Below are 25,431 nucleotides of genomic sequence, written 5' to 3'. Positions count from 1 at the left end.
CAGTGGAAGGAATGAACCAATTAATACCCACCAACTTGTCCTGGCAGACACCTCCTGCTGCATTGGTGACAGGGTCTGCAGCATTCCATGCTGGACTTATTAGTGACTTCTGAACTCAAAGAGCCAAGCAGAATATGCCATCCTCAATCTCTAGGTACTGTTTAAGAGGAAGAGTTCCAGAGAACTGCTAGAGACTATCAATTCTTTTCAGCAGAATCAAAACAATAATTCAAATTGAATTAATGTAAATCGCCTTAATTATCCATGCTTCTTATATTCAGTCTGAGATTGTGCATCTGCAGAGGTGAGTTGAACCTCAAATTCTCCCAGTAATTGTTTCAAAGGTAAGAGAGACTGGCAGAAAATTCTGTTTACCTTTATAGATATAAAGGTTATAGATTTGTTTTAGTCTTCTCTGACAAAGGTTTTCTTTTGTTTTCTTTCAAATTATATACATATGCACAATATGGCTTGAAATAGTGAAAGGGTTGAAATTTTTCCAGATGCATGAAGTGATTATCCAGCAGGTAATCAGTGAGCAGTGAGTAGGCAGAGCTGAAGGCTCTTCCATGTCTACTAGTGGCCTGAGGTATAAAATAGATAATTTTATAGCAAGTTGAATCCATCACTGGTTCAGAGTAATACTGTGATTTTTCCCCCAGTTCTGTTGAAGGATTGCTGACTTAAATCTATGTATATCTTACCACCGAAAAGTCTGAGATGTTGAATGTTTTTAGCATTTTCTTATTTTGCCCAGGCAGGCAATTAAGCAATTAGGAGGCCAAAAAGAGCTATGGAATTTTAATGGTGAACTGGATCGTGGAGAATCCCTGGGCATTTTGGATGTGCGTTAAGAAAATGAGGAAAATTGTGAATAAGTTATTTCCACTCAATGATAAAAGAGGGAACTTGTGCTTGGAGTCATAGCAAGTAGCTAAGGTACTAAATGTTCGTATTTACCAAGCAGAAGGATTTGGAGGACAGTGAGCGGAGCATGATAACATGCTGGGTTATTTTGAGATTAAGGAAGATGTCGTGCTCAGTTGTCTGATTATGGTGTATATGGCATACCACATATTCCAGAATAGTGAATATTGAAAGATGCAAGTCAGGAGATTGCTGGGGCTTTGATAAATATTGTTGGGTCCTCAATAGTAAAAGGCGAGATAGCAGAGAACTAGAAATGAACAAATATCATGCCTTTCTTCAAAAAGGGGAATAGGCATAATCTGGGGAACAATAGGCCAGTAATTGTCACAGAAGTGGTAAGGAGGCTATTGGAGAGGATTCTGAGAGAATAGATTTATGAGTAGAAAAGCATAGCTCGTATAGACTCAGTCAGCATGCCTTACAAACTTGATTGAGTTTTTTGAGGAGTTGAACAGGTGCTCGATGAGGGTAAGACAATGGTCATTATCTACATGGGTTTTAGTAAGATATTTGACAGGACCCATTATAATAGTCTGATACAGGATATAAAAATGTATTGGATCCAGGATGAATTGCAAGTTTGGCTTCAGAACTGTCTTGCCCATAGAAGACAGAGAGGAGGGCTGGATTCTTTCTTAGAGATACAGCTCAGTAACATGTCCTTCCAACCCAATGACCCTGTGTCACCCCGTTACACCCATGTGACAAAATAACCTACTAAGCCATATACAGTTGGAAAAGGGGAGGAAACCGGAACACCTGGAGGAAACCCACATGATCACAGGGAGAACATGCAAATTCCTTACAGGACAGAGGTGGCAATTGAACCCAACTCACTGGTGCTGTCGAACACCACACTAACCATTACATTACCATGCCACTCTTAGGCCGGTAGGCTGTTACTCATGCTGGAAGTCCATGACCAGTCACTTCAAGTCAAGTCAAGTCTATTGTCATTTCGACCATAAACTGCTGGTATAGTACACAGTAAAAATGAAACAACGTTCCTCCAGGACCATGGTGCTACATGAAACAACACAAAACTACGCTAGACTATGTGAGACAGCACAAGACTACACCAGACTATATAAAACAACATAAAAACTGCATTAGACTACAGACCTGCACAGGACTACATAAAGTGCACAAAACAGTGCAAGACAGTACAATCATTAATCAGCAAGGATCAATGCTGGGAACTTTTTGTTTTTTTATATGCTGTATTTCCATGCTTTGGATGAAAATTTAATTGGTTGGATTAGAAAATTTGCAGATAACACAAATTTAGTGGAGTTGTGCAAATGACCATCAATGAATACAGCAGGCTAGAGGTCAGTTACAGATATGGCAGAGAAGTAGCAGATAGATTTTACTCTGGACAAGTGTGAGGTGTTGCAATTTGAGAAAGCAAATGTAAGGAAAAAGTATACAGTTAATGATAGGCTTATTAATCACATTGACGTACTGAGGGGACTTGGGTTCCAGATCCGTAATTCACTGAAGGAGGCCATGCAAATGGATAAGACGGTAAAGAAGGAATATGGCATGTTTGCCTTCATTGGTAGAAGTGTGGAATATGAGACAGATAGATAACTAATTTATTTATCCCAAAGAAAATTATAGTGTTACAGTAGCATTGCAAGTGCACAGACATATAATTATTAGAAGAGAAGTAAGAAAGAATAAAAAATAAGTTACCTCAAAAAGTCTAACAGGGGGCGGGGGGGGGGTTCATCACTTCCCCGGCTACAGGTCATAGAGCCTAATGGCTGAGCGTAAGAATGACCACATATAGCACTTTTTGGAGCAGGATACTTATCTTAGTCTATTACTAAAAATGTTAAGTTGGCGTGCAGAAGGTGAAAAATGTAAAAGACAAATAAGGAAGTCATTCTACTGGTGTATAAAGCTTTAGTCATTGTGGTATTGTATACAGTTCTGTTTACCCCATTATAAAAAGAACGTGGATACTGGAAAGTGTGCAGAAGTGGGTTAATGGGATGCTTCCTGGAATTTGAGGGTATAAGGACAAGTTGGGTAAACTTCAGTTTTCCTCCGTAGGGTGTCAGAGGTGGAAGGAAAACCTAATAGAGGTTTTTAAAACTATGAGGCAAAGATAGCATAGACTGTCAGGATCTTTTCCCCGGTGTAGAAATGTCAAGCACCAAAGAATATGTTTTTAAGGTGAGTGGGTGTAAATTTAAAGGTGATGTGAGAGACAACTTTTTCATACAGTGTGTGGTACATTCCTGGGATAAGTGGTGGTGGCAGCAGGCAACCTGATGAAATTTAAGATGCTTTTCAATAGACATATGAATATATGGGAATGGAGGGATAGGTTTGCTACACAGGAGGAAAGCATTTATTATTAATTGGCATCAAGTTCGGCACAACATTATGCACCAAAATGGCTTATCTAGTGTTATATTGTTCCGTGATTTTGTTTCAGATTTGAAACATCTGCAGTTTTATATTGAGAAAGAATTCAATGACAAGAAATCATTCATCATTTGAATATTTGTCTTAGTGTTTTAAATGCTTCTGCTGCCTACCTTCCATATGTTTAAAGTGCCTTTCTAGTCTATAGTAGGCTGAACATCTGAACTATAACTCAGTGGTTTCTTCCTTGTTAAATGAATGCTGTTGCTTGCAGGTCGATGACATAAGCAGGAGCTAGGAGCAAGTGTGGGCCAATAGGCCTCACATGGGGGCTGCACCTCTTTATAATATCATGGATGATCTAATCTTAGACTCAACACCACTCATCCACTTTCCTCCCATACCACCTAGATCTACTGGTAACTTAAATGACTGTTGATCTCCACTTTGAATATGTTCAATGAATCTGCCTCCACATTCCCTGGAGCAGAAAATTCCAAAGACTCTCTGTCTGCTGAGAGAAGAAATTCTTCCTCATCTTTGTCTTATATGGGTGACTATTTATTCTGAAGCTGCATTCCCCTGTCCTACACAATCCCACTTGTGGAACATACTCTCATTAATCCTCCTGTGAATTTAATATATTTTATTTTCCTAATACTGCAAAGATTAGCTCTATTCATACCTCAGTCCCTTCATTCCATGACATAACTCAGTGAACCCTCTCTGTACAGCCTCTAATGCATTCTCCCTTAAATAAAGATATAAAAACTGTAAATACTCAACATCTATGGAAATGAATAAAGTCAATATTTCGGGTTGAAACCTTTCTTCAGTACTGGAAAGGAATTGGGAAGATGCCAGAGTAAAAAAGTGGGGGACAGGAAGGAGCATAGCAAGAAGGTGATAGGTAAAACCAGGTGGCCATCAGTTTGGAGACTACTTAGACAGAATATAAGGTGTTGCTCCTCTACCCTGAGGGTGGCTTCATCTTGGCACAAGAAGGAATGGGAATTATAATTAAAAGTTCTGCCTTGACAGCTGAAGCAGAGGTGCTCAACAATCCCTGGTTTACAATGGGTCTTACCAATGTAGAGAGTATTCAGGTTTGGTTCCTGAAGCACCTTCAATAACTCCAAAAGACTGAAGTAGGGTAAATACTGAAAGGCTTTTATTCACAGTAAAATACGACTTCCATGCTAAGTGTCTGCCCCCAGACTGAGGGGGAGAGACAAGGCGAAATCACCTTTATTCAGGGACCTGTGGGAGGAGCCACAGGGGCAGTCAGCAGAGGGGCGTGTCCAGACAGTTAACCCAGTTACAACATAAATATGGTTTACCACAGTTCCATCAGTGTCTACAAAATGTTGCATCACAATATTGTTGCTGTTATGTTCTATTTCCATTGCAATGAAGGCCATCATTCCATAAATATACCCAATTAATTGCTTTATCTGCATGCCAATCCTTTGTTTTTGTACAGTAGGACTCCCCAGATCCCTTTATACTGTGAAGTTCTGGCTGGGGGCGTGGTCGACAGCCTGCCCCTGCATTTCTAATGACCAGCACTGTTTACTGTTCTTGTGTTAAAATGCTTTTGTGGGATTATGGTGGGAAGTTCCAGTTCAAATATTGTTACATTTTAGCTTGGGTTATGCAGTTATTTGCTTGTGTATATTTGGGTCACCCTAACTGTAACCGAGGTGTGTAATGGTCACTTCCCCCATCTGTGTAAGACTGGTTCGGTTCACTCTGTGGGTCCTGGTGCCTGGTCTGTTTTGTGTCTATCACAATGAAACCGTTGCTAAGTGAAAGAGCTTCCTCGTCAGTCATTATAGACCAAATACTTGCCACAATACTGTTTATTCTGTAGCATTGTGTTACAACATACACTCCACTGTGCTAGCCTCCAGGGTTTAGACACTCTTAACACTCCAGAACATGGTTAACTGGAATGGCCTCTTTAAAGATTCAGGGCTGCCCTGCTAATTGGCTGCCATGTTTTGGCACTAGGATTTTAATATTTAAAGAGCACCTCAACTGAGGTTCAGTGCTCATTTATCAGCTCAATTTAGGATTCTCAGCTAGCGTCTAGTTTAGAACCCTGTCTTCATATCAGTCTTGCATTTTATCTTGATTCTATTCTCAGATACTCCAGCATTTGTTTTAGCATTCTTCCTTCCAAAACAGGTTGCTTTCAATTTCCCCACAGGATGTACCATGACAACACGTGTTTCATGAAGACTATTTAATGCATTGAATTATTCCTGCACATGTTATGCAGGGTCTCTGGTCTGATATTTTTAATCACCTCATCTGTGTTATCTCTACTTGACAGATATTTGACTGTACTATTTTAATGGCACAAGATCCAACCTGGTTTTCCTCAATTTCTGCATCTTACTTGACACTAGAGAACCACGCTACCAAAGAAAACCAGTTTTTACATGTCCAGACCATCGAAAAACAAAATCTTCCACTGCCTCTCTATCTGCTTCATATTGCAGTTTATGTACTGACATCCTTTTGAGGCAAACTAGTTCAGGTTAACATAATCTCCAGCTCAGAGCCAGCATGAAAAGTAATCCTATCTTTGTTTTGTGAAGACACTGGGTGAAGGTTGTCGGAAGAAAGTTTTAGGAAACACCTGGTTTCTTCTTTCTTTAAATTTTTAATATGTGAGATGTATAATTTGTTTTTCTATCGTAGCTGATATAGTAGTATAGTTCTCAACCAACCAGTCCACCCGATACATGTCTCTCTAAATTCCACCCATAATGCATGAATATATTCCAGGTTTTTTGTTTATATGTCTACTTTTGCTGAAAAATTGATTTGGGAGTCACCAAAATTCCTGGCCCTTACCTGTAAAGTAGGGTTATATAGTAGAAAGCAATGTTTTTTTTTTCGGTGAATTCATCTGCATTCCACTGTAACTTCAATACAGAGACCCCAGAAATATTGCAGTCTTTGACATCATATGATTCTGTCTGATAAAGGTCTGGCAGGTAAACAGAGAGCCACAGTGTGAAATCAGCACCCTTTGTCCCTACCCATGTATGATATATGCTGAAAGTCATATTGAGTCAATATAATTGCAGGCTGAAGTTTGAGAATTGAAGAGTTCGATTGCAAACAGTTCCCTTTCTCAACACTGAAAAATTTCATGCTGCGATTTTTGTGACACCAATGCAACAGATTCCATGCCCATTTCAAATCTTTGCATGATTACTTCGGTAGAAAGGTCAGAAACCAAAAAGAAAAATTCCCGCTGTGTGTCAGATAAAATCATACCCTGTATTCTACCTTCTTTCTCCAGTGAGTACTTTTGATATTTTCACTGTTTTGTTCTTACAAAATCCCAACTCTCTCCCATGATCACAATATATTTTCAATTATTCTTTTGCTTTCTCTTACTGGGTGTTAACTTAATTTATACCAAGAGCCTTGCAGCAATTCTCTGAAATGAAATTCTGACTGCAGCAAGTAAAGAAGCTATTTCGTCATGAGAGGCATCACAACGGAACTCAATTCTACCTACACACTCATAACTCAGTGAGACTCTTGCGGTGACCTCAGGCTTCATTTTATTCCATTCTGTTTAGTTCTACAAAACTGAGCAAATTTGACAATCATGTCAGCAGGAGACCTTTCAGAGCAAGAGACCTTGAGTTAATAAAATCACTCACAAACTAGAACAGCAATTAACATAAAAAAATATGCAGTTGTAGTTGGGACCTGAATGTACATGGCTGCATGTTGTATCGGTGGGATAGGAAATTAGGCAAAGGGGATGGCATGGCTCTGTTGGTAAAGAATGGCATCAAATCAGTAGAAAGATGTGACATAGGATTGGAAGGTGTTGAATACTTGTGGGTTGATTTAAGAAACTCCAAGGGTAAAAGGACCCTGATGGCAGTTATATAAGGACTTCCCAATAGTAGCTCAGATGTGGACCACAGATACAACAGGAAATACAAAAAGCGTGTCAAAAGAACACTGTTATGATAGTCTTGGGAGGTACAGGTGGATTGGGAAAATCAGGTTGGTAATGGATCTCAAGAGAATGAATTTTTTGAATGCCTACAAGATGGTTTTTAGAGCAATTTGTCATTGACCCTACTAGGGGATCAACTATGCTGATTAGGTGTTCTGTAATGAAACAGAGGTGATTAGGGAGCTTAAGGTAAAAGAACCTGTACTGTATAGTCTACATTATAATAAGGGACTATTTTATGTTGTAGTAACACATCGTTGCATGCGCTATTAGGTGCGTATTGATCTGTACATGAGCATCAAGTTCGGACTCTACCAGTAAAGAACCATGAAACTTAGCTCCCGTCTCCCACATTTGAAAAGGAGCAACACACACATCTAGACGGAGTGTGCTCGTTGTGATATCAAAAAGGACACTAAGTCAAGCGAAATGTGCTGTGAATGCAAGGTGCTAGCTAAAAAGAAAACAAGGAAAAACGGGGCTAAATTAACATAACCAAGTTGCCGTTGATCGGAACCATTACAGCATTTGATAGTGGCATTGAAAACTGGGTAACTTACATTGAAAGAGTGGAGTTATATTGTGATGTTAACAGTGTTAATGATGAAAAGGAAGCCAATGTCTTACTCAGTGTTATGGGAGCAAAAACATACAGGCTGCCACGGAGCTTGTTAACCCCTGAAAAGCCAGCTGACAAAACGCCCAAGTAAATAGTAGACACTCTCCAACACCATTTAAAGCCCAAACCACTGGTCATTGCTGAAAGATTTAAATTTCACAAACAGAATCAGAGCAAAAATGAAAGCATTTCTGAATATTGTGCTGAATTGTGCAAATTATCAGAACATTGTCAATTTGGAGCTGGTCTATCAGGTGCATTGAGGGACAGGTTAGTGTGTGGCATGCACTGTGAAACCACACAGAAGAACCTTCTGTGTGAAAAAGACTTTACATTAGAGAAAACACGGAACATTTACAATATAATTGGAAACAGCAGCATGGGGTGCTTCAGAGATACAACAAAAATCTTTGGAATATGCTACAAATAAAATGTCACTGAACAGAAATGAAGGAAAGAAATGTTACAGTTGTGTGAACATGTCACATGACCCTGAGGACTGTTGGTTTAAAGACAAAGAATGCAGAAACTGTGGCAAACAGGGCCACATTGGCAGAGTATATGCAAAGCTAGTAAACAGCAGAAAAAGGACCAAATACACAGAAACAAGAACCCCCAGAAAGGAAAATACAACAATGTACACAAAATGAAATAAAGCAGTTCTGATGAAAACAACTCAGACAAAAGTGAATTGTCTTGTCTGCAACTTCAAAGCGTGAAAGAGACAGATGATCGAAGAGTAATATGGATCACTCCACAAGTGGCGGGCATGAGACTGAAAATGAAGTTGGACACGGGCTCAGCGTTAACAGTGATCTCTGTACACGACTACAAATGACTGTTTTCTCACATAACTTTGAAATGAACAAAACTACTACTAAAGACCTATACAGGACAGAAAGCGCGTCCCAAGGTAAAATTAAAGTGACAGCGACCTACAGGGACAAAACACAGCAGCTGAACCTCTATGTACTGAAAGATGAAGGACCACCGTTGCTGGGACGTGAATGACTCAGGAAAATCCAGTTGGATTGGCACACCATCAAGGCACTAGATGTGTCAACAAAGGAGAGCGGCAAGTCTACATCTGAGAGGCTGTCACAAATGCTTTCTAACTCTGATGAAGTGTTCAGGAAAAGAATAGGAACACTCCAGGGAATGAAGGCAAAGATTGAGATTGAGGAAAATGCATGTCCAAAATTTCACAAAGCCAGACCAGTGCCATATGCAATCCGTCCTACAGTAGAGGCAGAGCTGAAAAATCTGGAGCATACTGGGGTCCTGTCAAAGGTGGATGGGCCACGCATATTGTTCTAGTGATGAAGAAAACCTCCAGCACAAAACCAGGAAAACCAAGCAAGGTGTGCATATGTGGTGACTCTAAAGTGACTGTTAACCCAGTTCTCCACACAGTACAGTGTCCTTTACCTCGTATTGTGGACATCTTTGCTTCCCCGTCAGGAGGGGAACATTTCACAAAAATCGATTTGACTCAGGCTTATCTCCAAATGGAAATCAATGAAGCATCCAAGAAATACCTGACAATAAATACACACAAAAGACTTCACTGGTACAACAGGTTGGTGTTTGGGATAGCATCAGCTCCTGCAGTCTGGAAAAGGGCAATGGACCAGGTCTTGCAAGGGATTGCAGGGACTCAGTGTTACCTGGTTGACATCATTGTCACCGGCAAAGATGACGAAAAATATGCTTCTAACCTTTAGCAAGTGCTCACCAGGTTACAAGAATATGGGCTCAGAGCTAATCGACAGAAATGAGAGTTTTTCAAAAAGGAAATCTGAAACTGTGGGCATGTGATCAACAACGATGGCTTACACATGTCTCAAGATAAGATAGAAGTGGTGCTTAAAGCACCGCTATCTGAAAAAAATGTCTCAGCTGAGAGCATATCTTGGACTAGTGAACTATTACTACAAGTTCTTGCCTAACCTATCCACAGTCCTACACCCACTAAATGCACTATTACAGACAGGGACACAATGGAAGTGGACTGAGAGCTGAGAGAAAGCGTTTCAAGAAACTAAAAGACTCATAACTTCAGAAGGGGTGCTTGCACACCTTGACCCCTCTTTACCAATCCGACTGGCTAACGATGCCTCACCCCATGGGATAGAAGCTGTGTTATCGCACAAGTTTCCAGATGGCTCAGAAAGACCAATAGCTTTTGCCTCAAGAACGCTAACTTCAGCTGAACATAACTATGCACAGATTGACAAAGAGGCCCTAAGCCTCGTGTGCGGAGTCAAGAAATTCAGTCACTATCTGTAAGGTCAAAAGTTTATCCTGTTGACTGACCATCAGCCTCTCGTGTCAATTTTCAACCCAAGAAAAGGCGTTCCAGTGATGACAGCACAAAGGCTGCAGCGATGGTCTCTTTTCTTAGGAGGTCACATGTATGACATTGAACACAAGGGGCCAAGAAACATGGCAACACAGATGGTTTGTCACGTTTACCACTGCAGACTTCAGAGATAACTACACAAATGGATTCAGCAGAGGTCTTTCACATAACAATAATTGAACAATTACCAGTGACAAACAGTCTCATTGAAAGAGAAACACCCTATGTTGTCAAAAGTGTATGACATCACGCTAAAGGGATGGCCAGCGTGTGGTAACACACGGTTTTCAGCCTTGTCAGTGAGGAAGGAGCAGTTGTCGGTATGTCGGGGAACACTAATGTGAGGTTCACGAGTTGTAATTCCTACAAAGCTACGCACCAGAGTGCTGGAGGAATTGCATAAGGGGCACCTGGGCACCGTGAAGATGAAAAGTCTTGCCCGTGCCTATGTGTGGTGGCCAGGAACCAATAAACAGATTGAGGACTCAACAAAGAACTGCTCTGGATGTCAAAAGATCCAGAAAACACCACCACAAACCCCTCTCCATCCACGGGAGTGGCCCTCATCACCATGGCAATGAGTGCACATCGACTTTGCTGGACCATTCATGGAATCCATCTTTTTAATCACCATTGATGCACATTCCAAATGGCCATAGGTCGTCAAAATGAAGACAACCATATCAGAAAAGACCATTACAGTGCTGAGGACCATGTTCACCAGGAATGGCATACCAGAACAAATCTGCACAGACAATGGACGACTGAAGAATTCCAAAGTTTTGTGAAGATTAGATTAGATGAGATTATGAGGACACTCAGTCCTCATTTATTGTCATTTAGTAATGCATGCATTAAAAATTGATACAATGTTCCTCTGGTATGATGTAACAGAAACACAAGACAGACCAAGACTAAAACTGACAAAAAACGCATAATTATAACATTTTGTTACAACAGTGCAAAACAATACCGTAATCTGATAAGAGCAAACATGGGCACGGTAAAAAAAAAGTCTCAAAGTCCCAATAGCCCATCATCTCACACAGACGGTAGAAGGGAGAAACTCTCCCTGCCATGAGCTTCCAGCGCCGCAAACTTGCCGATGCAGCATCATGGAAGCACCTGACCACAGTCCAACTCTGAGTCAGTCCGAAAACTTTGACCCTCCGACCAGCCCTCCGACACGAAGCACCGAGCACCATTTCAGCAGAGTGCTTTGATCCCGGCCCCGGCCGCCAAGCAGCAGAAAAAGCCGAGGATTCAGAGCCTTCCCCTCCGGAGATTTCAGTTCACAGAGTAGCGGCGGATGCGAAACAGGCATTTCAGAAGTTTCACTAGATGTTCCTCCGTGCTCTTATGTCTGCCTCCATCAAATCAGAATTGTGCACAGCCTCCTACAGATAACGATATTTATCATTGGAGAGGCCGCGTGCGCTGTGTCGCACTGCCATCTTCTCCTTCCGCCATTACTTGAACAATGGAATCAAGCACAGAATAATCAAGGGGATATTAGAGGAAGGTTTTTTACTCAGAGAGTGGTTGATGCATGGAATGCACTGCCTGAGTCAGTGGTGGAGGCAGATACACTAGTGAAGGTTAGGAGACTACTAGACAGGTATATGGAGGAATATAACGTGGGAGGTTATATGGGAGGCAGGGTTTGAGGGTTGACACAACATTGTGGGCCGAAGGGCCTGTACTGTTCTGTACTATTCTATGTTCCATGTTCTATGTTCTAAGCACTTTACACCTGCCCCCTACCTTCCATCCACAAATAGCGTGGCAGAAAGATTTGTGCAGAGATTCAAGAAAGCCATCAAGGCAATGGACAGTGAAAATCGACCACTGCAGCACAAGATAGGCAACTTCCTCCTTGCTATCATAATGCAGTACATGCAACCACTAACCAGACTCTAGCGATGATGTTTCTGAACAGGAACCTGAGGTCCCGCATGGATCTTCTCAAATCAGATGTACAGCGTGATGTGGAGAACAGACAGTTCAAACACTTGAATGCTAAGTCAACACGGAGCTTCAGTGTGGGACAGTCAGTTCTTGCACGTGATTACCGGGCTGAAAAGTGGCAGCCGGGTACAATTTCCGCCATAGATGGGCCACTGGTGTATACAGTGGAGGAGGGAGAGAATGTATGGAGACATCATGTGGACCAAATCCTGGATGCTCAGGTGAAAAACACAACAACACCTTGCCCAGACTCCCCGGACATAGAAGCAAACACTCCTGATGCGACCACATCAGCCTCATCTACAGATAAGCCTGTCATCAGTGCTGATGACCCACCTAATGTACCTGTGGAGACTTATTCCCCAAAGCAAACATTTCAGGACAGATGTTAGCCGAAGAGGCAGAGAAGACCTCCCCAGAGACTTGAGTTATAATTTGATGTTATGAAGTTAGTTGTTATAATTTGTAAACGAATGGTGGGCATTTGTATGTTAAGGGTAAACATATTTGTTTAGCATAGTACCCCAGTAAAAAAACAGTTGATACACTTTTAAAATAAAGGGGAAGGAGTGTATCGTATAGCCTGCATTATAATAAGGGACTATTTTATGTTGTAGTAACACGTCGTTGCATGCACTATTAGGCACGTATTAATCTGTACGTGAGCGTCAAGTTCAGACTCTACCAGTAAAGAACCATGAAACTTAGCTCCCATCTCCTGCGTTTTTATTAATAACATAGTTGTGTAAATAGGCCACATACACAACAGAACCCTTTGGAGGCAGTGATCACAATATGATTTTCAATTTGGAATTTGATAGGGAGAAAGTAAAGTCTGATGTAGCAGTATTTCATTGGAGTAAAGGAAATTGCAGTAGTTATGAAGAGTAGTTGCCCAAAGTAAATTAGAAGCAAAGCAGCACTGGCGTGAGTTTCTGAGGAAAATGAGGAAGGTGCAGGATAGATATATTCCAAAAATGAAGAAATAGTTGAAGCACTCTGGTTCTGTCAGCTGACAGTCTCTGGCCCCATCAAACATGTGAGATTGAGCTGTGAGCCCACCCCAAACCCTGTTTGTGTGGATGCCACATGACTTGTTATCCTGTTACAATTCAGTACCACTGAATAACAGACAGTACACCATATGCAATTAAATGATTTAGCTTCATAATTCTTAACTTTACTAAAGGGTTAGTAAAGAAAAAGAAAATAAGGGCCTATTTTAATGAAACAGTCTAATATTTACAAGTTGGAGCACATGGTTTCCCCTTTGCTGATCCTCCTTCAATCTCCCCGGGCTTTATCGGATCATGGCCCTGCTTTGACTCGAGTTTTACGACCTATTCTCTCCAGCGTCTTCTTCCTTCATCTCCAGCCGAACAAAAGACCTAGCTCACCCCAGTGTCAGGCACCCAACACAAAAACATAGTTCCTTCATTGGATGGCTCACATTCCAAAGCACCTGTTATCTCTAACCATAACCCAAACACTGCTTTAACAGAGAAACCTTTACCAGGGTGTTACACTCTCCCCCCACCAAAATTAGTCATGTCCTCGTGACATTGGGATAATTTGCCACCCCTTCATACAAAACACAAAGTCCAACCCAGGTGTAAATGGCAGTGACATAGCTCCCCAAGGCAATAAGTGCCAGACTCTGTTCATCCAGCGCTACATAGGCCAGCCTATCTGGTGGTCTCCTGATGCTTTGAGACCTCCTTTACCCATCATCTACTTCTTCAGGTTCAGGCACTCCTTGGGATACCTCTGGTCTTCATGGAGAGGCCTTCTCTGGTCTATCACTCGTGCCCTCCTGCAACCCGGACCCCTCTGCCCCTTGGCTGAGCCCTGCTTCATCCCTTCAGTGTCACACTGAAATCCAGTCTGTCCACAGATAGCCTCATCTGATTTCACCTGACTCAGCGTGAGAAGATTTGGTAATCTCTTCCTCAATTAGTGGGGAGTTAGAAAAAGGCAGCATGTTTTCTTATCCTCTGAGTCTGTATCCCATTCAGGGGTGGGGGCCAGTCTAATCTCTCCTGCTGTTTGTCCTTCAGTCACTCCATGTTGCCACAGGGTCCTCTTACTAGTTGTAGGCTTGAGGTCGGGCTCTGGGTCAACCCGCACCTCTTGTCTCAGAGGCAGAAGTTGGTTCCGATGGAAAATCTTCACAGGCCCATTCCCATCCTCTGGTTTCACCTGGAAAACAGGTATGTTTGACATCTGACTCTCCACCACACAGGGCATAGCTGCCCAGCAATCAGCCAATTTATGCTTCCCAGGTAGACCCAAATTCCTTATGAGGACTCGGTCTCCCAGCAGGAGTTGGGAGAACCTAACTATTTGATTATTCCACCTCTTATTTCCTTGATTCTGCTTGGCAGCCAGGACCTCAGCTAATACAGAAGACTTTTTAAACTTCCCTCTCATATCAGGCACATACTTCAGATAAGTCTTCAGTGGTAGGCCTTCCTCACCAGTCCTAAAACAAAGGTCGACGGGCAGCCTCGCCTCATGCCCAAACATCAGATAATATGACAAATCCCCCGGTAGCTTCATTTCGTGTACAGTTGTAGCAGTGGACCAGACGTCCAATATGCTGACTCCACTTGGTCTTCTTGCTGATTTACAAAGTTCTGAGCATGTCTAGCAAGGTCTAATTAAACCTCTCGGGCTGGGCATTGCCCTGCAGGTGATAAGGTGTAGTCCTCGACTTCTCGACTCCAAGCATGCTCGGTAACTCATGCATGAACCTACTCTCGAAATCCAGTCCCTGATCACTATGCATCCACCTGGGGAGGCTATAATAAATGAAATACTTCTCCCGTATCACTTTGGCCACCGTAAACGCCCTCTGGTTCTTGGTAGGGAAAGCTCGCGCATATCTGGTGTAGTTATCCATGATGACTAAGACATTCAATATATTGCTTCCATCTGGCACTATTGACAGGAAATCCATACACACCAGGACTAGAGGCCCTGCCCTCTGCAAGTGGGACAACGGAGTGGCCCTTGTAAGCAGCGTCTTCCTCCGTATGCATTGAATGCACGACTTGCAGTATTGTTTGACCTCCGGCTTCATTCGGGGACAGTAGAACTGATCTCTAAGCAACCCTTGGGTCTTTTCAACTCCCAAATGTCCAGAAACATCATGGAATAACTTCAACACAATCCTCTGAAACTTCTCAGGCAGAACTACCTGGGAATGCCAAGGCCAGTTCGGAGGTGACGTGACCCAGTATAGGATCTGGTTCCTCAACTCCAATGTGGGCCAATGTCTCAATAATGGAGGCACCGCAGTGCATTTCATTTTCTCCACTTGGGCCATGTCTCCTTTTTTCAACCACTGACCAAATTTTACTGATACACGGGTCATCTCACTGAGCTGCCACTTCCCCAGGACTCAATTCCAGTAACTGGTTTGTCTTCAGAGCAGCCAGGTTACAGTAAGCTTGTGGAATGGCGCCATCCGAAGCTCCCAGTTGATCTACTGCTCAACCCTACCCTTGCTTTCCCTTTGCCTTCACCGTGATGAAAAACTGGCTCATGGCTTTCACTCCCTGGGCAGGAACACTCTCTCACTCTTTGTCCTTGTCCAGCCCTTCAGACGCACGTTGGGACAAAGCATCAGCATCATTGTTCCTACTTCCCGGCCAGCACCTCAGGCTGAAATCATAGGCAGACAAAGCCACCAACCAAAGATGGCCTGTGGCATCCAATTTTGCTGAGGTCAGACTCCGGCTGACAAATGCAACAGGCCTCAAACCAGTGCCCTGATCCTGATACAGGACACCCCCTAATCCCTCTCTGCAAGGTCCACCATATGCAGTACATATGGCAATCAGGGGCCTGCAAAAGCCAGCACAGGCATCTGTGTCAGCAGCTCCTTCAGTGAATCATCACATTTCGTATCCCGCTTTGCTCTAAAAGGCTTTGAAAGGCGATAGTACTCTTTACCTCCCTTTCCTTTTATTCTCCTCCATTTCTTCCCCAAGAGAGGGTAACCACACAGAAGCTGATTTAAAGGATAACCCAATTTCTTGTAGCCCTTCATGAACCTCCAATAGAACTTGCAGAACCTAATATACGAGCGCAAAGCACAAACAGTCTGGGACCTTAGCCATGAAGCTACCACCTCTATCTTAGACGGATTTGTAGCTACTCCATCCCATGAGACCCTGTGCCCAACATGGCTGACAGACATCTTGTAGAACTGGTACTTGTTCAGGGAAAGCTTTCAGCTTTCAGGCGGCCCAGCACCTTCAGCAGCCTCGCTTCATGTACCTCCAAGGTGGATCCAAACATTATGCGGTCATCCAGATACACCAATACCTCAAGCAAGTTCATATCCCCCTTTGTTTTCTCCATGGCACGCTGAAAAGTCGCAGGGGCCCCCGAGATGCCTTGGGGCATCCTTTCGAACTGGAAGAATCCCAATGGAAATATAAATGCCATCGTCCCTCTGTCAGCCTCACTAATGGGGATCTGGTAATATCCACTCCTCAAGTCCAGCACACTGAACCACTTCACACCAACCAGACAGGCCAACACATCTTCGATCCTCGGGATTGTATACTGGTCAGGGATGGTATGCCTGTTCAGAGTCCTATACTCCATATCCATCCATGCCTTCCCATTCTTCTTCCTGGCCACTACTATTGGGGACGCATAGGGACTTCTGGACTCAGTAATGATCCCAGCTTCCTTCAACTTACACAAATGCTGCCAAACATCCTCCACCTCTGCAGGGGCCAGTTGCTGCGACCTTTCTCTGAGCGAGGTGTCCTCAGTCACCCAGATGGTGTTGTGAGTGCTCTTAGAACAACCCACATCAAAGTCATCAGTAGAAAGGACACCTTCCAGTTTCAACATCTTCTCCATCAACCTCCTCTTCCAACCTGCTGGTACTGGGGCATCCCCAAAGTTGAATGACTCAGCGGTCAACTTTTGCAGATAGTTTCTCCCTGGCTTGTCTCACAGGGACACTAGACATTACCGTCACTGGGAATGAGTGCACTAGGGGCATCCCCCGTTTGAAGGTCACCTCCCTCTTCAGGGTGTTCCTGACAATCACTGCCATCCTGTTCACCTGTACAACTGAGGGCTTTTGCAATTCGGGCCTCACCAGTACCCCAGCAGACATGCCCAACTTCTCTCTGTGGTCTTCTGGAGCATCCCCCAAGAGACCTCGGCCTCAGGCATTCCTGGAAATTTGGGGTTTCCCCATCTCTCTCACTACTTCCCTAGGCCATAATATGATTGGCTTTGACTGGTTGAACCATACGGTCCCTCGTCCAAGCTCATTATCCAGCCCAATGCAGCCTTGCACTTCCTTGAAAGCAGCTTGAAACACCAGGTGAATGGACAATGTCTTCAGAAGTCTGTCTTCAGCTCTCTCCTTGCTGGCTCCCATTAGCCTCCTCCCAAAAGGAGTATTTTCTGCCACGAGAATTGAAACTCTGCCCCTCTCAACGGGGTCCAGACAAACCAGCGCTAACGTATCAAGGACCTCAGCCATTCCAACATCCGCCTCTGAAAACTCCAGCTTCACTGACAGGTAACCATCATATGGATAATCACTCGCACCAAGACCCCAGATCTCTAGTGCACTGAGTGGCATCAATGGTAAATGCGTCAAGTACAAGTACCAGTTGTAAAACGAATAGTACAGCAATGTGACCTGTGATCCTGTGTCAATTATGGCTCTAGCATAAATACCTTCTATTCGTAGCGGTACACTGGAGCTTGGCCTGACTCAGTCTTCAGGAACAGGTTTTTTTGCTTTAGGGTGTTCCTTAATATATTATGCTGGGAATGTGTTCCCCTGAAGACACCAGGCAGTCCCCTCGCTGGGTCTCTTTTAAGCTTCCCCAACATCTCTCTCTGCTTAGTTACCCAGGGATTCACTCACTGAGAGGTTCTCCATTGTTCACACTCCTGCCTGAAGTGTCCCTCTTCACCACTGTTATAACAGACAAAACTACCTGCTCCCCTTCTCACGGGACCCCGGCTGCCAGCAGCCCTCTACATAGTCCATCCCCTGAGAGGATCTGCCTCCCTATCAGCAGCTCTGTTATACGGCGGGGAAGAGGCAGGGGGGCACACTGGCTGATAACAACCTGGACATTCCAATTCTGAAGTCTGCCACCATCTCTTCTACCACTGGCCAGGGCGGGCTATCCATGGGGTTCATTACCGAGGACTGTACTCAGGCCTCTGATGCATTCTCTTCCTTTCGTATTTCTCTGATCAGCCCAACAAATGATGGAGGGGGCCGCATCTTACGAGACTGTTGGAGACCCCAAGTGATCAGGTTCTGAGATTCCGTGCCTTTTGCTATTTGGTCAATTCTTAACAGATCCACCTCAGCTGTCTGAATGGCCCCTCTATGCCGTAGGCAATTTAGCTGCCTCTCCAGCTGAAAAATGTAAGCAGAAAACTTACCTCCCGCCTCCTGACACATGTTCAAGAACCCCATCATGAGCTTCATTGAGCTTCCCAACACACCAGATACTTTTTCTAGTGTTTGCATGTAGGCCGCAGAAGTGGCAAGGGGTTCTGTGCCTTTACGTCCCTCATTACGTCAGCAGCCTACCCTCTCAAACTTTCAACCAATCACTGCCATTTTACATCATTGGAGCACTGCCACTCATCTAACGACTGAGAGGTCTGCTCCGCCCAAGTCTCATACTCCTCTTCCATGTTAGGGGTGGGCTTCGTTTCTGAGAACAGGCGGAGCCTTCCAGAGCTACCAACTCTGAATTATCAGTCCTCGCTGGGGTCTCATTAGACATTCCAACTCAGACCACTTCTTCCCCTCGCTCCTCAGAAACAAGAGCACTCTGTCTTTGAAGTCTGCTACAGGAGACTCGACTTATGATAAGGCCCACTCAACCCCGGCAGCATCCATAACCTCTTACCATAATCACTGTACAGAACAATAGTTTAGAGCAGACAACAAGGAAGCCCTAACAAAAGCGAGGGCCAAACTGTCCTGGGCCATCAGAAGGGCAAATCATGCACATGCCCCGCGAATCCACAGCATTATGAAGGAACCCTCGCATCCCTCATATAAACTCTTCTCCCTCCTGCCATCTGGAAAAAGGCACCGAAGCATTCAGGCTCTCACTACCAGACTATGTAACAGTTTCTTCTCCCAAGCCGTCAGACTCCTCAATACCCAGAGCCTGGCTTGACACCAACCTTCTGCCCTCTACTGTGCCTACTGTCTTGTTTATTATTTATTCTAGTGCCTGCACTGTTTTCTGCACTTTATGCAGTCCTGAATAGGTCTGTAGTCTAGTGTAGTTTTTGTGTTTTTTCTTACTTAGTTCAGTGCAATTTTTGTATTGTTTCATGTAGAAAATGTCCTGGAAAATGTTGTCTCATTTTTACTATGTTCTGTACCAGCAGTTATGGTTGAAGTGACAATAAAAAGTGACTTGACTTGACTTGACTTGACTTTTAACACAGACTTAAACACACAACCCACTGGATCAATCACACAGCATCCAACAAAATCGATCCCGGACAATATCCCTACAATTGTAACACTCTGGTTCTGTGGGCTGCGTAAGTCTAGGGAAGACAATATCTGGCCCGGCCAAATGTGTGAGATTGAGGTGCGAGCACCCACCGAAACTCCTCGTTTGTGTGGATGCTGCATGCTTTGTTATGCTGTTACAAATCAGTACCACGAAATGACAGACAATACACCATATGTAATTAAACAATTTAGCTTTATAATTCTTAATTTGACCAGTTAGCCTGACCTCAGCAGTTGGGAAGATGTTGGAGTCAATTGTTAAGGATGAGGTTATGGAGTACTTGATGACACAGGACAAATAGGACAAAACCAACAGTTTCCTCAAGGGAAAATCTTGACTGATGAATGTGTTGGCTTTCTTTGAGGAGATTACAAGTAGGATAGATAAAGAGGATGCAGAGGATGTTGTATATTTGGACTTTCAGAAGGCCTTTGACAAGGTGCCACACATGTGACTGCTTACTTAGTTAAGAGTCCGTGGTATTACAGGAAAGCTACTGGCGTGGATAGAGCATTGGTTTATTGGTAAGAGGCAGTGAGTGGGAATAAAAGATCCTTTTCTAGTTGGCTGCAGTGACTAGTGCTGTTCCGCAGGGGTCAGTGTTGGGATGGCTTCTTTTTATGCTGTATATCTATAATTTAGATGATAGAACAGATGGCTTTGTTGCCAAGTTTGCAGATGATATGAAGATTGGGGGAGGGGCAGGTAGTGTTGAGGAAACAGGTAAGCTGCAGAAGGACTTAGATTAGGGGAAGGAGCAAGAAAGTGGGAAATGAAATACAATGTTGGAAAATGCATGGACATGCACTTTGGAGGTAGAAATAAATGAACTAGTTTCTAAATGGATAGAAAATCCAAAATTCTGAGATGCAAAGAGACTTGGGAGTCCTTGTGCAGAACACCCTAAAGGTTAACCTGTTGGGTGAGTCAATGGTGAGGAAGACAAATGCAATGTTAGCATTCATTTCAAGAAGTCTAGAATACAAGAGCAGGAATGTGATGCTAAGGCTTTATAAGGCACTGGTGAGGCCTCACCTTGAATACTGTGAACAGTTTTGTGTTCCTCATTTTAGAAAAGGTGCACTGGTATTGGAAAGAGTTCAGAGGAGGTTCATAAGGATGATTCCGGGAATGAAAGGGTTATCATATGAGCAACATTTGATAGCTCTGGGTCTGTACTCACTGGAATTCAGAAGGATGAAGGGGGATCTCATTGAAATCTTTTGAATGTTGAAAGGCCTGGACAGAGTAGATGTGCAAAGGATGCTCGGGAGATGTGCAAGTGGAGGCTGGGACAAGAGGGCTCATCGGATAGAGCGGTGTCCATTTTAAACAGAGATGTGAAAAAATCTTCTTTAGCCAGAGGTTGGTGAATTTGTGGAATTTGCTAGCACTGGCAGCTGTGGAGGCCATATCATTGGGTGTATATAAGGCAGAGCTTAATGAGTTCTTAGAAACATAGAAAGTCTACAGCACAATACAGGCCCCTTAGCCCACAAAGCTGTGCTGAACATGTTCTTACCTTAGAAATTACATAGGGTTACGCTTAGCCTTCGATTTTTCTAAGCTCCATGTACCCATCCAGGAATCTCTTAAAAGACCTTATTGTATCTGCCTCCACCACCGTCACCGGCAGCCCATTCCACGCACTAATCTCTGACATCTCCTCTGTACCTTCTTCCAAGTTCTTAAAGCTGTGCCCTCTCGTGCTAGCCATCTCAGCCCTGGGAAAAAGCCTCTGACTATCCACACAATCAATGCCTCTCATCATTTTGTACACCCCTATCAGGTCACCTCTCATCCTCCGTCGCTCCAAGGAGAAAAGGCCGAGTTCACTCAAGCTATTCTCATAAGGCATGATCCCCAATCCAGGCAACATCCTTGTAAATCTCCTCTGCACCCTTTCTAAGGTTTCCACATCCTTCCTGTAGTGAGACAGCCAGAATAGAGCACAGTACTCCAAGTGGGGTCTGACCAGGATCCTATATAGCTGCAACGTTACCTCTCAGATCCTAAACTCAATCCCACGGTTGATGAAGTCCAATGCACCGTATGCCTTCTTAACTAGAGTCAATCTGCACAGCAGCTTTGAGTGTCCTATGGACTCGAACCCTAAGATCTCTCTGATCCTCCACACTGCCAGTAGTCTTACCATTAATACGATATTCTGCCATCATATTTGACCTACCAACTTATCTGGGCTGAACTCCATCTGTCACTTCTCAGCCCAATTTTGCATCCTATAAATGTCCCACTGTAACTTCTGTCAGCCCTCCACACTATCCACAACACCCCCAACCTTTGTGTCATCAACAAATTTACTAACCCATCTCTCCACTTCCTCAACCAGGTCATTTATAAAAATCATGAAGAGTAGGGGTCCCAGAGCAGATCCCTGAGGCACACCACTGATCACCTATCTCCGTGCAGAATATGACCAGTCTACAACCACTCTTTGCCTTCTGTGGGCTAGCCAATTCAGGATCCACAAAGTAAGGTCCCCTCGGATCCCATGCCTCCTTACTTTCTCAATAAGCCTTGACTGAACACAGCATCAAAGGTTACAGGGATGTGGGGTTGCTGTGATGTGGGTTTGAGGAAGGCAAAAAAGAATCAGCCATGATTGAATGGTGGAGCAAATCACTTAAATCCGCTCCTACGTATTATGGTCTTATATCCTATAATATGGCATTAAAATCAACTTCTATGGCCCACCTAATAGACAATCATATCTTCGCTCCTGCTAAGCATTCCAAATTTTGTAATTTCAGATGAATTGCTCCCTCTCTGCTCCTTTTTTCCCTCCACCCGATCTACCCAGTTCCTCCAATATGCATACGAGCATCCCCCACCCATCACCATGTTCTTTTCCTCTCCTTGGCTCATTCGATCTTCCCATCCATCACTCACACATTTCTCTCACTGGATCAACCCCACTATACTCGCTATCTGTCCTTCCCACATCCGTTACTTGAATTTGTGTTCCACTTCCATTTCCTGTTGGATTCCACCATCTGCATCCCTTGATGCCTCATCCCTCATCTCCCAGCTTCCACCACTATCCCTCCTCCAACTGTCTGTCACCCCTTCTCAACTGGATCACCTTATTACCTGCCAGTACTTGCTCCATCCTTTCCCCTCACATCCATATATTGGGCAACATTCTTCTATTTTCATCCATATGAAGGCTTTTGATTTAACTTGTTAGTTATTCATTTTTTTCACATATTCTGCTTGATCCACTGAGTTGCTCCAGCATCTGATTTGTTGCACTACATGTATAACATTGTCCCCTGACTTATCTCTCAAACCTCATTTCACATCAGTCTACTAGTTAAAACTTCACAAAGTTCTGGAAGATTTGGCAAACATGATTTCCATCTCACAAATCCATAGTTATGTTCAATTTCCTTTCTATGTTTGCCTATCTCTGTATACCGTGCTGTGAAAAAGTATCGGCCCCCACAACTATTTCATAGTTTGCTGTCTCATTTTCTAAATTTTAAATATATTTATTTAGTAGGAATTCTGATCTACTCTACAAAACATTGTGCATCATGTCAAATCAAAAGAAAAATTCCAATTTCTGTCAACAATTTAGGAAAAATTAAAAACCAAAATTGTGAGGCTGAAGAAGTATTAATCCCCTTTGTAATTACTATGCTAACCTTCTTCAAGTGTAATATACTGTATTACCTGTCCAACTCACCGAATTTTTTGTTTTGGAAAATTGGAGGATCATCTGTTTTCAATAAATTCATGAGACTAAATACCCCTCTGTGTCAGTAACTTCCAACAGTATGGTAGATTTTCAGCAAACTGGACCAAAATGAAGATAAAAAAGCATTGAAGACAAGTCAGGGAAATATTAATAGAGAAATACAAATCTGGGAAAAAGATACAAGACAATTTCAAAGATACTGAGCACACATCAGACCTCAGTGCAATCCATTGTGAAAATGAAAAACAACGATGAAATGGCAGCCACGATGTCTATATCAGGTTTCCCCTCTGAACTTAGTCACTGGAAAAGAACAGGACTTTTAAGGGAGATTACTGTAACGTCAAAACCATTTTGAGTGAGCTGCAGAAGTCAGTGGTTGCAACTCAAGATGAAGTTCATGTCTTCACAATCTCAAAGGCCTTGCACAAGAAGGATATTTATGGAAGACTGGCAAGAAAGTGTGAGTGAGTGAGGCCTCCATCAGTCAGGGTTGACCATGGATGTTGTGTCCTAGCTATCTAGATATGCAGGCCAGGGCATGATGATATGGAGAGCAAGCTGTTGCCCATGTTGAAAGCTCCACACCCCCATGCATCTGATGAACTGAAAGGAAAGGCAGAGACCGATACAGTTCAGAACCAGCAGCATCGCAGGAGTTGCTAGTCAGCATTGAATTCAACGTAGGACTGCATTAGAGACCTGCTCTGGGTTTTTTCTTCAGGGTTTACTCCCAAAGCCTTCCCCATATGTGGATATAGACGCAAGGCAGCGGAGATTTGAGATCTGGGTTTTCCTACGCTTAGGAGAGCTGCCAACCATGACTGACAAACAGCATCTGCCCGAAACGACTGGTTTTAAGACACCAGTCACCTGCCATTGCCTCTTCTCCTGTCAGTAGAAACAGTTCTGCCGGGGTTAGTAGCTAAGCCGCACGGGAAGGCCAGGAGCTGGACTTGGTTGTTGGAGGCTATTTGAGATGCATTCCATTGGAAGCATTTAATAGTGGGGACTTGTCCCCATTACCACCCTGGCTATAACAACCATAAGGAACCAGCAAGAAAGAAGCCCTGGCTAATAAAAAAAACATGTCCTTCCAAGTAAAAACCTTGCAAAGTGCAACTTAGAAGATACTGTAAATACTGCAAAGATCTGGAAGAAGGTCTTATGGTTGGATGAGACTAAAGTGAAACATTTTGGCCTCAACACCACGTGATACATGTGGTTTAAATCTAATATTGTGCATCAGCCTGGTAACACCATACCTGCTGTTAAGTATGGTGGAGGTAATATCATGCTATGGGGATGCTTTTCATCAGCAGGGACTGGAAATCTGATCAGTATTGATGGGAAGATGAATTCTGCTAAATACATAGAGATCCTGGATAAGATCCTGCTAGCGTCTGCTAAAAGCTTAGACTGGGGAGGAAGTTTGTCTTTTAGAAGGTCAGCAACACAAAGCACACTGCCATAACAAGCGCGGAGTGGCTACAAATGAAGAAAATTTATATGCTCACATGGCCCAGTAAGAGTACTGACCTTATCCCAATTTAACAGTGCTGGCAAGTTCTCAAGATTGCTGTCCTCCATCCATTCCCAACTAACCTGGCACAGCTTGAGAATTTTGCAAAGAGGAATGGGTGTATCTTACTCCATCACATTGTGCAAAGCTAAAAGAGACTTATTCAAAAAGACTACTGTCTGTAGTAGTAGCGAGGGGTGGTTTACCTAAGTACTGAGCAGGGGCGGGGGTGGAGTGAATACTTTTGAACTGCTGACTTTTCATTATTTTTGAATTTTGAGTGTTCTATGCTTTACAATTTCCCCGGTTTTTTTGGACTTTACTGTGAGAAAGAAGCATGTGATTCACAAATAACATGTGATTCAGCTATATTTATCAAAATCCCT

This window comes from Mobula birostris, chromosome 2 (assembly GCF_030028105.1).
Source record: "Mobula birostris isolate sMobBir1 chromosome 2, sMobBir1.hap1, whole genome shotgun sequence".
Lineage (NCBI taxonomy): Eukaryota > Metazoa > Chordata > Chondrichthyes > Myliobatiformes > Myliobatidae > Mobula > Mobula birostris.
Note: the sequence above shows the minus strand (reverse complement) of the source record.